Source organism: Ranitomeya imitator, chromosome 7 (genome assembly GCF_032444005.1).
Source record: "Ranitomeya imitator isolate aRanImi1 chromosome 7, aRanImi1.pri, whole genome shotgun sequence".
NCBI classification, from domain to species: Eukaryota; Metazoa; Chordata; class Amphibia; order Anura; family Dendrobatidae; genus Ranitomeya; species Ranitomeya imitator.
Genome location: NC_091288.1, coordinates 159381337 through 159392662, shown reverse-complemented (window position 1 = coordinate 159392662; position 11326 = coordinate 159381337).

Here is an 11326-nt window from a genome sequence, read left to right as displayed (position 1 = left end):
AAATTCTCCCAGAAAAAATCATTTTATTTTATTTGGTTTCTAAATTCTTCCTGAAAAAATCATTTTATTCTATTATTTTTTTTTCCTAAAGTCTCCCTGAAAAAAAAAAAAATCAAATCAGTGGGAGATTAATATTTACATTTGTGCTTTAGTGACAGTCCTGCGTGTGTGGCATCTCTCTCATTTGTTGCCACCAACAACAGAGTGTGTAACATTGTGCCTGATTTTCGTTGTGGTCTCACTCACCTGTAAAGGGGTAGCTAAATCATACTGAAGTTATAGCTCACCGTGTAAGTTGTGTGACAGCAACAAATACAGTTAGTTTGGTTACGTTTTTAAAACAATGAGGAAGTCTGGTGGAAGAGGTTGTGGCCGGGGGCGTTCATTGTCAGCTGGTAATGAGGGTAGTGGTAGTGGTGGAGCATCAGCTGGTCGTGGGAAAAAAAATATTGCACCTAAGTCTGGAGCTGTGGAGCCTGGTTCGTCGTCTGGCTACACAAGGCCTCGAACGCTCCCTTTTCTGGGAGTAGGAAAACCGCTTTTAAAGCCGGAGCAGCAAGAGCAAGTTTTGGCTTATCTTGCTGACTCAGCCTCTAGCTCTTTTGCCTCCTCTCGTGAAACTGGTAAATGTCAAAGCAGCGCGTCGTTAGTGGATGTTCACGGTCAGGGACAAGTCTCTTCCTTGTCCTCTTCAGCAAAAACAACAACAGAGAAGAATGCAGCAGGCGACACAACGGGTTACTCCATGGAGCTCTTTACACATACCGTCCCTGGCTTAGAAAGTGAAGCAGTTAACAGTCCATGCCCATTACAAGTTGAATCTGACATGGAGTGCACTGATGCACAGCCACAGCCAGACTACTATGCTGGTCCTTTGACTCAGACCACAACATTGCCCTCGCAGGGTAATGATCAAGAATCAGACCCTGATGAGACTATGTTGCCCCATCACGAACGCTATACCACCGACCGACATGGTGACACAGACGAAGTTGCACACGAGCTACAAGAAGAGGTAATAGATGACCCAGTTCTTGACCCCGATTGGCAGCCATTGGGGGAACAGGGTGCAGGCGGCAGCAGTTCTGAAGCGGAGGAGGAGGGGCCGCAGCAGGCATCAACATCGCAACAGGTTCCATCTGCCGGGCCCGTATCTTGCCCAAAACGCGTGGCAAAGCCAAAACCTGTTGGAGGACAGCGTGGCCATCCGGTTAAAGCTCAGTCTGCAATGCCTGAAAAGGTATCCGATGCTAGAAAGAGTGCAGTCTGGCATTTTTTTAAACAACATCCAATTGATCAGCGCAAAGTCATCTGTCAAAAATGTTCAACTACCTTAAGCAGAGGACAGAATCTGAAAAGTCTCAATACAAGTTGCATGCATAGACATTTAACCACCATGCATTTGCAAGCCTGGACTAACTACCAAACGTCCCTTAAGGTTGTAGCACCCTCGGCCAATGAAGCTAGTCAGCAACGCAACATCCCTTCCGGCAGTGTAGGGCCACCATTTTCCGCACCACCTGCAGTATCTGTGCAGGTTTCTTTGCCAGGCCAAAGCAGTCAGGGTCAGGGAATCACCAGTTTCGTAGTAGGAAACACTGCATCTAGGGCACCGGCGGCAACAATACCATCTCCCACCGTCTCTCAGTCTGCCATGTCCACCGGCACCCCTGCTAGTTCCACGATCTCCAGCTCTCCAGTCCAGCTCACCCTACATGAGACTATGGTTAGAAAAAGGAAGTACTTAGCCTCGCATCCGCGTACACAGGGTTTGAACGCCCACATAGCTAGACTAATCTCGTTAGAATCTGATGCCCTACCGGTTAGTTGAAAGCGAAGCTTTCAAAGCCCTGATGGACTACGCTGTACCACGCTACGAGCTACCCAGTCGACACTTTTTTTCCAGAAAAGCCATCCCAGCCCTCCACCAGCATGTTAAAGTGCGCATCGTCCATGCACTCAGGCAATCTGTGAGCACAAAGGTGCACCTAACAACAGATGCATGGACCAGTAGGCATGGCCAGGGACGTTACGTGTCCATCACGGCACACTGGGTGAATGTTGTGGATGCAGGGTCCACAGGGGACAGCAAGTTTGGGACAGTTCTGCCTAGCCCACGGTCTAGGAAACAGTTGGCTGTAGCCGTTCGCACCCCCTCCTCCTCCTCTTCGTCCTCCTGCAGAAGCGAGAGCTCGTCCACAGACCGCAGTCGCACAACCACTCCATCCGCAGCTGCCACTGTTGCACACCAGGTCTCCCATTATGGGGCAGCTACTGGCAAACGTCAGCAGTCTGTATTGGCTATGAAGTGTTTGGGCGACAACAGACACACCGCGGAAGTTCTGTCCGAGTTCTTGCAGAAGAAACGCAGTCGTGGCTGGGCACTGTAGATCTTGAGGCAGGCAAGGTAGTGAGTGATAACGGAAGGAATTTCATGGCTGCCATCTCCCTTTCCCAACTGAAACACATTCCTTGCCTGGCTCACACCTTAAACCTGGTGGTGCAGTGCTTCCTGAAAAGTTATCCGGGGTTATCCGACCTGCTCCTCAAAGTGCGTGGACTTTGCTCACATATCCGCCGTTCGCCCGTACACTCCAGCCGTATGCAGACCTATCAGCGTTCTTTGAACCTTCCCCAGCATCGCCTAATCATAGACGTTGCAACAAGGTGGAACTCAACACTGCACATGCTTCAGAGACTGTGTGAACAGAGGCGGGCTGTTATGTTTTTGTGGGAGGATACACATACACGGGCAGGCAGTAGGATGGCAGACATGGAGTTGTCAGGTGTGCAGTGGTCGAAGATTCAAGACATGTGTCAAGTCCTTCAGTGTTTTGAGGAATGCACATGGCTGGTTAGTGCAGACAACGCCATAATAAGCATGAGCATCCCCCTAATGCGTCTGCTGATGCAAAGTTTGACACACATAAAGGATCAGGCGTCTGCAGCTGAGGAAGAGGAAAGCCTTGATGACAGTCAGCCATTGTCTGGCCAGGGCAGTGTACAGGACGAGTTAGCGGGCGAAGAGGAGGAGGACGAGGAGGATGATGGGGATGATTATATTTTTAATGAGGAAGCTTTTCCGGGGCCACTGGAAATTGGTGGCGCGGCAAGGCCGGGTTCTGGTTTTTGGAGGGACACAAGTGACGTGGATTTGCCTGAAACTGCCTCTCAACCAAGCACAACCGCAGATTTGAGAACTGGAACTTTGGCCCACATGGCGGATTATGCCTTACGTATCCTCAAAAGGGACACACGCATAACTAAAATGATGAACGATGACGATTACTGGTTGGCCTGCCTCCTTGATCCTCGCTATAAAGGCAAATTGCAAAATATAATGCCACATGAGAACTTGGAACTAATATTAGCAACCAAACAATCAACTCTTGTTGACCGTTTGCTTCTGGCATTCCCTGCACACAGCGCCTGTGATCGTTCTCACACGAGCTGCAGGGGCCAGCAGACCAGAGGAGTTAGAGGGGCAGAAATCAGAAGTGGCGTTGGCCAGAGGGGTTTTCTGACCAGGTTGTGGAGTGATTTTGCTATGACCGCAGACAGGACAGGTACTGCAGCATCAATTCAAAGTGACAGGAGACAACATTTGTCCAGTATGGTTACAAACTATTTTTCATCCCTTATCGATGTTCTCCCTCAACCGTCATTCCCATTTGATTACTGGGCATCAAAATTAGACAGACACCTGGCCAGAATTGGCAGAATATGCATTGCAGGAGCTTGCTTGCCCGGCAGCTAGTGTCCTATCAGAAAGAGTATTCAGTGCTGCAGGTTCAATACTAACAGAAACAAGGACTCGTCTGGCTACCCAAAATGTAGATGATCTAACCTTCATTAAAATGAACCACAACTGGATTTCGAAATCTTTTGCCCCACCTTGCCCGGCTGACACCTAGCTTTCCTATGAAAAGGTCTTGCCTGTGGACTATTCTGAATGCCTTTTCCAATCTCGTAATTTTCTGCACCTGATTGTCCAGCATACGACATGTTTACACCTCACTAAATGGCCAAACTCCCCGCTTTTGGTCGACGGCACTGCCACTGGGTCCCTCCTAGTACAATAAAGTGTCTCTGGCGGTGGTGGTGCGCACCCAATGTCAGACACACCGTTGTAATATGAGGGGCCCTGGGCCTGTACCGCCGGCCACAAGACAGTTCCCCCCCCCCAGCTCAAACAGTGCTCTACCACTTGCAAAATTATCTCACAGCTCCACCAATGTTTAGTCTATGCGCTGACATCCTTCAATGCCTGCCACTGACAATACCATTGTATTGACATTTTTGTTATGTTAGGCCTTCGAAGCCTGTCTGCGGTCACTCCTTCCACTATGCCTCCACTGACCACACCACTGCTGCCCGTGTACCCCTGGAACCAATTTAAAATTGCCTACAGCCATGTGTTATTATTTTAGGCCTTCGATGCCTGTCTGCGGTCACTCCTTACAATATGCCTCCACTGACCACACCACTGCTGCCCGTGTACCCCTGGAACCAATTTAAAATTGCCTACAGCCAGCCCAATTTTTTTATTTTAGGCCTTCGATGCCTGTCTGCGGTCCGTTCTTTCTACTACTACTACACTGACCAGGCCACTGCTGCCCGTGTACCCCTGGAACCAATTTAAAATTGCCTACAGCCATGTGTTATTATTTTAGGCCTTCGATGCCTGTCTGCGATCACTCCTTACAATATGCCTCCACTGACCACACCACTGCTGCCCGTGTACCCCTGGAACCAATTTAAAATTGCCTACAGCCAGCCCAATTTTTTTATTTTAGGCCTTCGATGCCTGTCTGCGGTCACTCCTTCCACTAGGCCTCCACTGACCACACCACTGCTGCCCATGTACCCCTGGAACCAATTTAAAATTGCCTACAGCCATGTGTTATTATTTTAGGCCTTCGATGCCTGTCTGCGGTCACTCCTTACAATATGCCTCCACTGACCACACCACTGCTGCCCGTGTACCCCTGGAACCAATTTAAAATTGCCTACAGCCAGCCCAATTTTTTTATTTTAGGCCTTCGATGCCTGTCTGCGGTCCGTTCTTTCTACTACTACTACACTGACCAGGCCACTGCTGCCCGTGTACCCCTGGAACCAATTTAAAATTGCCTACAGCCATGTGTTATTATTTTAGGCCTTCGATGCCTGTCTGCGGTCACTCCTTCCACTAGGCCTCCACTGACCACACCACTGCTGCCCGTGTACCCCCAGAACCTATTTATAATTGCATAGAGCATCCTTTTTTTAATAGTAGGCGTACAAAGTCTGTCTGTGGTTCACTATTGAAATTGTCCTCCACTGCCCAGAGCACTGCAGCTTGTGTACCCCTGTAACTTTTTTCTGCTGCAGTGAGCCACATTTTTGGTTTGAGTCCTACTACCTGTGTCTGCCTGCGCCACTCAATTCAGCTGTGTTCCTTTGAAAAAAGCTGAGCGTCAATAGTCTTGTTTTCAGCCTCTAGGAATTTTAAAACTGCATTGGGTGTACAACTTTGGTAGGGCCTACTAACGGTGTCTGCCTCCCCAAGGTGTTCCCCAGGTTTCCTCTCCATTGCTTCAATCTTCATGCTCTCGATTAGTAATTGTTGGAAACTACGCTGCATTAGGCCTACAAATTGGGTATGGGGTGTAGAGAGATGGTGTGTTCCACTCCAAGGTGTTCTCCTGGTTGCCTTTCCTGAGCTTCAATCTTCATGCTCTCGTTTAGTAGTTGTTGGAAACTACGCTGCATTAGGCCTACAAATTGGGTATGGGGTGTAGAGAGATGGTGTGTTCCACTCCAAGGTGTTCTCCAGGTTGCCTTTCCTGAGCTTCAATCTTCATGCTCTCGTTTAGTAGTTGTTGGAAACTACGCTGCATTAGGCCTACAAATTGGGTATGGGGTGTAGAGAGATGGTGTGTTCCACTCCAAGGTGTTCTCCAGGTTGCCTTTCCTGAGCTTCAATCTTCATGCTCTCGTTTAGTAGTTGTTGGAAACTACGCTGCATTAGGCCTACAAATTGGGTATGGGGTGTAGAGAGATGGTGTGTTCCACTCCAAGGTGTTCTCCAGGTTGCCTTTCCTGAGCTTCAATCTTCATGCTCTCGTTTAGTAGTTGTTGGAAACTACGCTGCATTAGGCCTACAAATTGGGTATGGGGTGTAGAGAGATGGTGTGTTCCACTCCAAGGTGTTCTCCAGGTTGCCTTTCCTGAGCTTCAATCTTCATGCTCTCGTTTAGTAGTTGTTGGAAACTACGCTGCATTAGGCCTACAAATTGGGTATGGGGTGTAGAGAGATGGTGTGTTCCACTCCAAGGTGTTCCCCAGGTTTCATCGCCATTGGTTCGATCTTCATGCTCTCGTTTAGTAGTTGCTGAAAACTACGCTGCATTAGGCCTACAAATTGGGTATGGGGTGTAGAGAGATGGTGTGTTCCACTCCAAGGTGTTCCCCAGGTTTCCTCTCCATTGCTTCGATCTTCATGCTCTCGTTTAGTAGTTGTTGGAAACTACGCTGCATTAGGCCTACAAATTGGGTATGGGGTGTAGAGAGATGGTGTGTTCCACTCCAAGGTGTTCTCCAGGTTGCCTTTCCTGAGCTTCGATCTTCATGCTCTCGTTTAGTAGTTGTTGGAAACTACGCTGCATTAGGCCTACAAATTGGGTATGGGGTGTAGAGAGATGGTGTGTTCCACTCCAAGGTGTTCCCCAGGTTTCATCGCCATTGGTTCGATCTTCATGCTCTCGTTTAGCAGTTGTTGGAAACTACGCTGCATTAGGCCTACAAATTGGGTATGGGGTGTAGAGAGATGGTGTGTTCCACTCCAAGGTGTTCCCCAGGTTTCCTCTCCATTGCTTCGATCTTCATGCTCTCGTTTAGTAGTTGTTGGAAACTATGCTGCATTAGGCCTACAAATTGGGTATGGGGTGTAGAGAGATGGTGTGTTCCACTCCAAGGTGTTCTCCAGGTTGCCTTTCCTGAGCTTCAGTCTTCATGCTCTCATTTAGTAGTTGTTGGAAACTACGCTGCATTAGGCCTACAAATTGGGTATGGGGTGTAGAGAGATGGTGTGTTCCACTCCAAGGTGTTCTCCAGGTTGCCTTTCCTGAGCTTCAATCTTCATGCTCTCGTTTAGTAGTTGTTGGAAACTACGCTGCATTAGGCCTACAAATTGGGTATGGGGTGTAGAGAGATGGTGTGTTCCACTCCAAGGTGTTCTCCAGGTTGCCTTTCCTGAGCTTCGATCTTCATGCTCTCGTTTAGTAGTTGTTGGAAACTACGCTGCATTAGGCCTACACATTGGGTATGGGGTGTAGAGAGATGGTGCGTTCCACTCCAAGGTGTTCCCCAGGTTTCATCGCCATTGGTTCGATCTTCATGCTCTCGTTTAGCAGTTGTTGGAAACTACGCTGCATTAGGCCTACAAATTGGGTATAGGGTGTAGAGAGATGGTGTGTTCCACTCCAAGGTGTTCCCCAGGTTTCCTCTCCATTGCTTCGATCTTCATGCTCTCGTTTAGTAGTTGTTGGAAACTACGCTGCATTAGGCCTACAAATTGGGTATGGGGTGTAGAGAGATGGTGTGTTCCACTCCAAGGTGTTCTCCAGGTTGCCTTTCCTGAGCTTCAATCTTCATGCTCTCGTTTAGTAGTTGTTGGAAACTACGCTGCATTAGGCCTACAAATTGGGTATGGGGTGTAGAGAGATGGTGTGTTCCACTCCAAGGTGTTCTCCAGGTTGCCTTTCCTGAGCTTCAATCTTCATGCTCTCGTTTAGTAGTTGTTGGAAACTACGCTGCATTAGGCCTACAAATTGGGTATGGGGTGTAGAGAGATGGTGTGTTCCACTCCAAGGTGTTCTCCAGGTTGCCTTTCCTGAGCTTCAATCTTCATGCTCTCGTTTAGTAGTTGTTGGAAACTACGCTGCATTAGGCCTACAAATTGGGTATGGGGTGTAGAGAGATGGTGTGTTCCACTCCAAGGTGTTCTCCAGGTTGCCTTTCCTGAGCTTCAATCTTCATGCTCTCGTTTAGTAGTTGTTGGAAACTACGCTGCATTAGGCCTACAAATTGGGTATGGGGTGTAGAGAGATGGTGTGTTCCACTCCAAGGTGTTCCCCAGGTTTCATCGCCATTGGTTCGATCTTCATGCTCTCGTTTAGTAGTTGTTGGAAACTACGCTGCATTAGGCCTACAAATTGGGTATGGGGTGTAGAGAGATGGTGTGTCCCACTCCAAGGTGTTCCCCAGGTTTCCTCTCCATTGCTTCGATCTTCATGCTCTCGTTTAGTAGTTGTTGGAAACTACGCTGCATTAGGCCTACAAATTGGGTATGGGGTGTAGAGAGATGGTGTGTTCCACTCCAAGGTGTTCTCCAGGTTGCCTTTCCTGAGCTTCGATCTTCATGCTCTCGTTTAGTAGTTGTTGGAAACTACGCTGCATTAGGCCTACAAATTGGGTATGGGGTGTAGAGAGATGGTGTGTTCCACTCCAAGGTGTTCCCCAGGTTTCCTCTCCATTGCTTCGATCTTCATGCTCTCGTTTAGTAGTTGTAGAAAACTACACTGCATTAGGCCTACAAATTGGGTATGGGGTGTAGAGAGATGGTGTGTTCCACTCCAAGGTGTTCCCCAGGTTTCGTCCACATTGCTTCGGTCTTCCGACTCTCGTTTAGTACTTGTAGAAAACTACACTGCATTAGGCCTACAAATTGGGTATGGGGTGTAGAGAGACGGTGTGTTACACTCCAAGGTGTTCCCCAGGTTTCGTCCACATTGCTTCGATCTTCCGACTCTCGTTTAGTAGTTGTTGAAAACTACACTGCATTAGGCCTACAAATTGGGTATGGGGTGTAGAGAGAAGGTGTGTTCCACTCCAAGGTGTTCTCCAGGTTGCCTTTCCTGAACTTCTATCTTCAGGCTCTCATTAAATTGTAGTTAAATGGAACAACTGCATTTGGCGTACTAGTTGGTTTGGGGCCTACTATCGGTGTCTGCCACTCCTTGCTGTTCTCCTGGTTTCCTGTCCTGAAATTCCATTTTCAGGCTCTTGTTAAGTAGTTGTTAATGTTAGACTGCATTTGGCCTACTAGTTGGGTTGGGGCCTACTATCGGTGTCTGCCACTCCTTGCTGTTCTCCTCAACTGAACAAAGCTGGGCCGCCTGTTTACTACGGTTGCCAATTTTGAACTGCATGTCGACTACTTACTGATTTGGGCCTACTCTCTGTGTCAGCCTCTCATTCCAGTTGTCCTCCACTGCAATGCCCCCTGGTTAGTCCTGTGTTACCAATTTTGAACTGCATTTAGCCCACTTTATTCTTTGGGCCTATATCTGTGTTTCCTCCTCATCCTGCCCATTGCCCAGCCAGTGATAGATGAGTCTGCTGGTACATTGACCCATAACGCAAAATTCCCCATGCACGCTACACAGCAAGATTGTGACCCTGCTGAAAGTCAGGTTCCTCTTCCCGCATACCATACCACCTTACACGGGGACAAAGAGGAAGGTGCAGATGAAAGTGCAGATTCCTTCATCAGGTGGGGGAGGAATACTAAAATAATTCCCATAGTCCTATTTAGAACAGGCAAAGGTCACTTCAAATATTCATAATTCACATATTCCTTTGTAGAGAATGGTATCTTCCAAAGGAAAGACGAAGTGAGGATGAGGAAGGTAATTTAAAAATGTAATTTTTTATTAACAATCTTTAAAAAAACAAAACAATCAAAAACACAAAATATAGATAAAATACAGGGGATATTTCAACACCTAGACAAAAATCTGGGGGAGACGGACCTGCCTCATATGGGCACAGGAGATAGAAAAGCCCAGAGTATAGCAGATGATAGTATTGATGGTGGCACTAGTATATGTAAGGCTGAATAGCAAGACACTGCACAAAACTGTTACCAAATTGTGGTATGTGGACCCTGAGCATGGTATTCCCCTCTAAGGCTTGGCAGAAAAAAACCTAAAATGTATCCAGTGGTGCAAAAAAGTATGCTAACCACCTGGAAAAGGATTCATGTAAGATTGCCATGATAGAGGAGGTACCTAATGATAAGAGGCTAAGGTACACATATTAATAGTCCCAGGGTTAATTACCTTAATGTAGCCAGAGGTGCAGAGAGATACTAGTGACCAGTAGCAGGAGGCAGGAGCGGATCCCCGGCGCCCGACAAGCGCTGTTTCGCCGTAGCTTCTTCCAGTGGGGGCGAGGACAAGTTAACAAGGTATCGAGGGGGTTTAAATAGGGAACGCTGCAAGACGCCGGTTCCGGTGATGTCACGAGGAATCTCCTGACTGCGCGCGCCGATGTACCGCCCCACCTTGCTAATGGGACTTCCGGGATTGCGCACCGTGACACGCAGTGGAACGCACTGCGGTCACGTGGGTTAGCGCCTCCCGGAAGTCAGAGGGGGTATACGGACACCGCGCGTGCGTAGTTAGACTCTCTGACAGGCGGGCCACGGCAACTGAAGGAAAGGTGCGCAGGCGTACTGAGAGGACAGGAAGTTGGTGATTATGTCTGAAACCTAGAGATAGAGAGTGTCAGGGCCGCGCAGGCGTACTAAGATGCCAGGTAAAGGATAGATAAAAAGGACCGCTGGTAGAATATATTAGGAGCCGCAACTTGAAGATACAACTACTGCTGGTGCTATGTGAATCTAACTTATGGATATGGAGGCTAAACTTATATATAAGATATTTGGATGGGGACAGAATGTCACACATGGTGGAGGGGCACTAAATGCACTGTATAATACCGAAGAGTTTAGAAGGTGACTGGAATTCCGTCAAAAGACATAATAATGAAACGGCAAGGTGCACTGCTAAATAAAGCAATGCACACTACCAACATAGTGCAGTGAGAATTAGGGCTATAACAAAATGCAGTTTTATGGATCAAAACAGTGTAAAAGATACTATGTGGTGAGTGCTGCAAGCGTGTGTAGATCCAGGAGGCGTGATGTAGAAGTATTAAGCCAAGTGTATATAAGAGACAAGAAAATGGCCCTTGGAATGCTAGGTGTTAGGAAAGGAATTATTGTAGGGTTTTGGTCATAATGTAGCCAAACCGAAGATAAAAGTGCAAACAAGTATATATATAAAAAAAAATAAATATAATTAAAGATAATGGCCCCTACAGAATGGTAATGTTGCCGCTCTCCTGCTCCACCTCTCCGACACACCCACCACCATATCCACCACCACACACATCCAACCCACGGCATATAATACCGGGGCCAGATACGTACAGCGGCAGGCACGGCGACAGATACATCAAAGAAACGGAACAGGAGACAACACCAACCAAAAGAGGG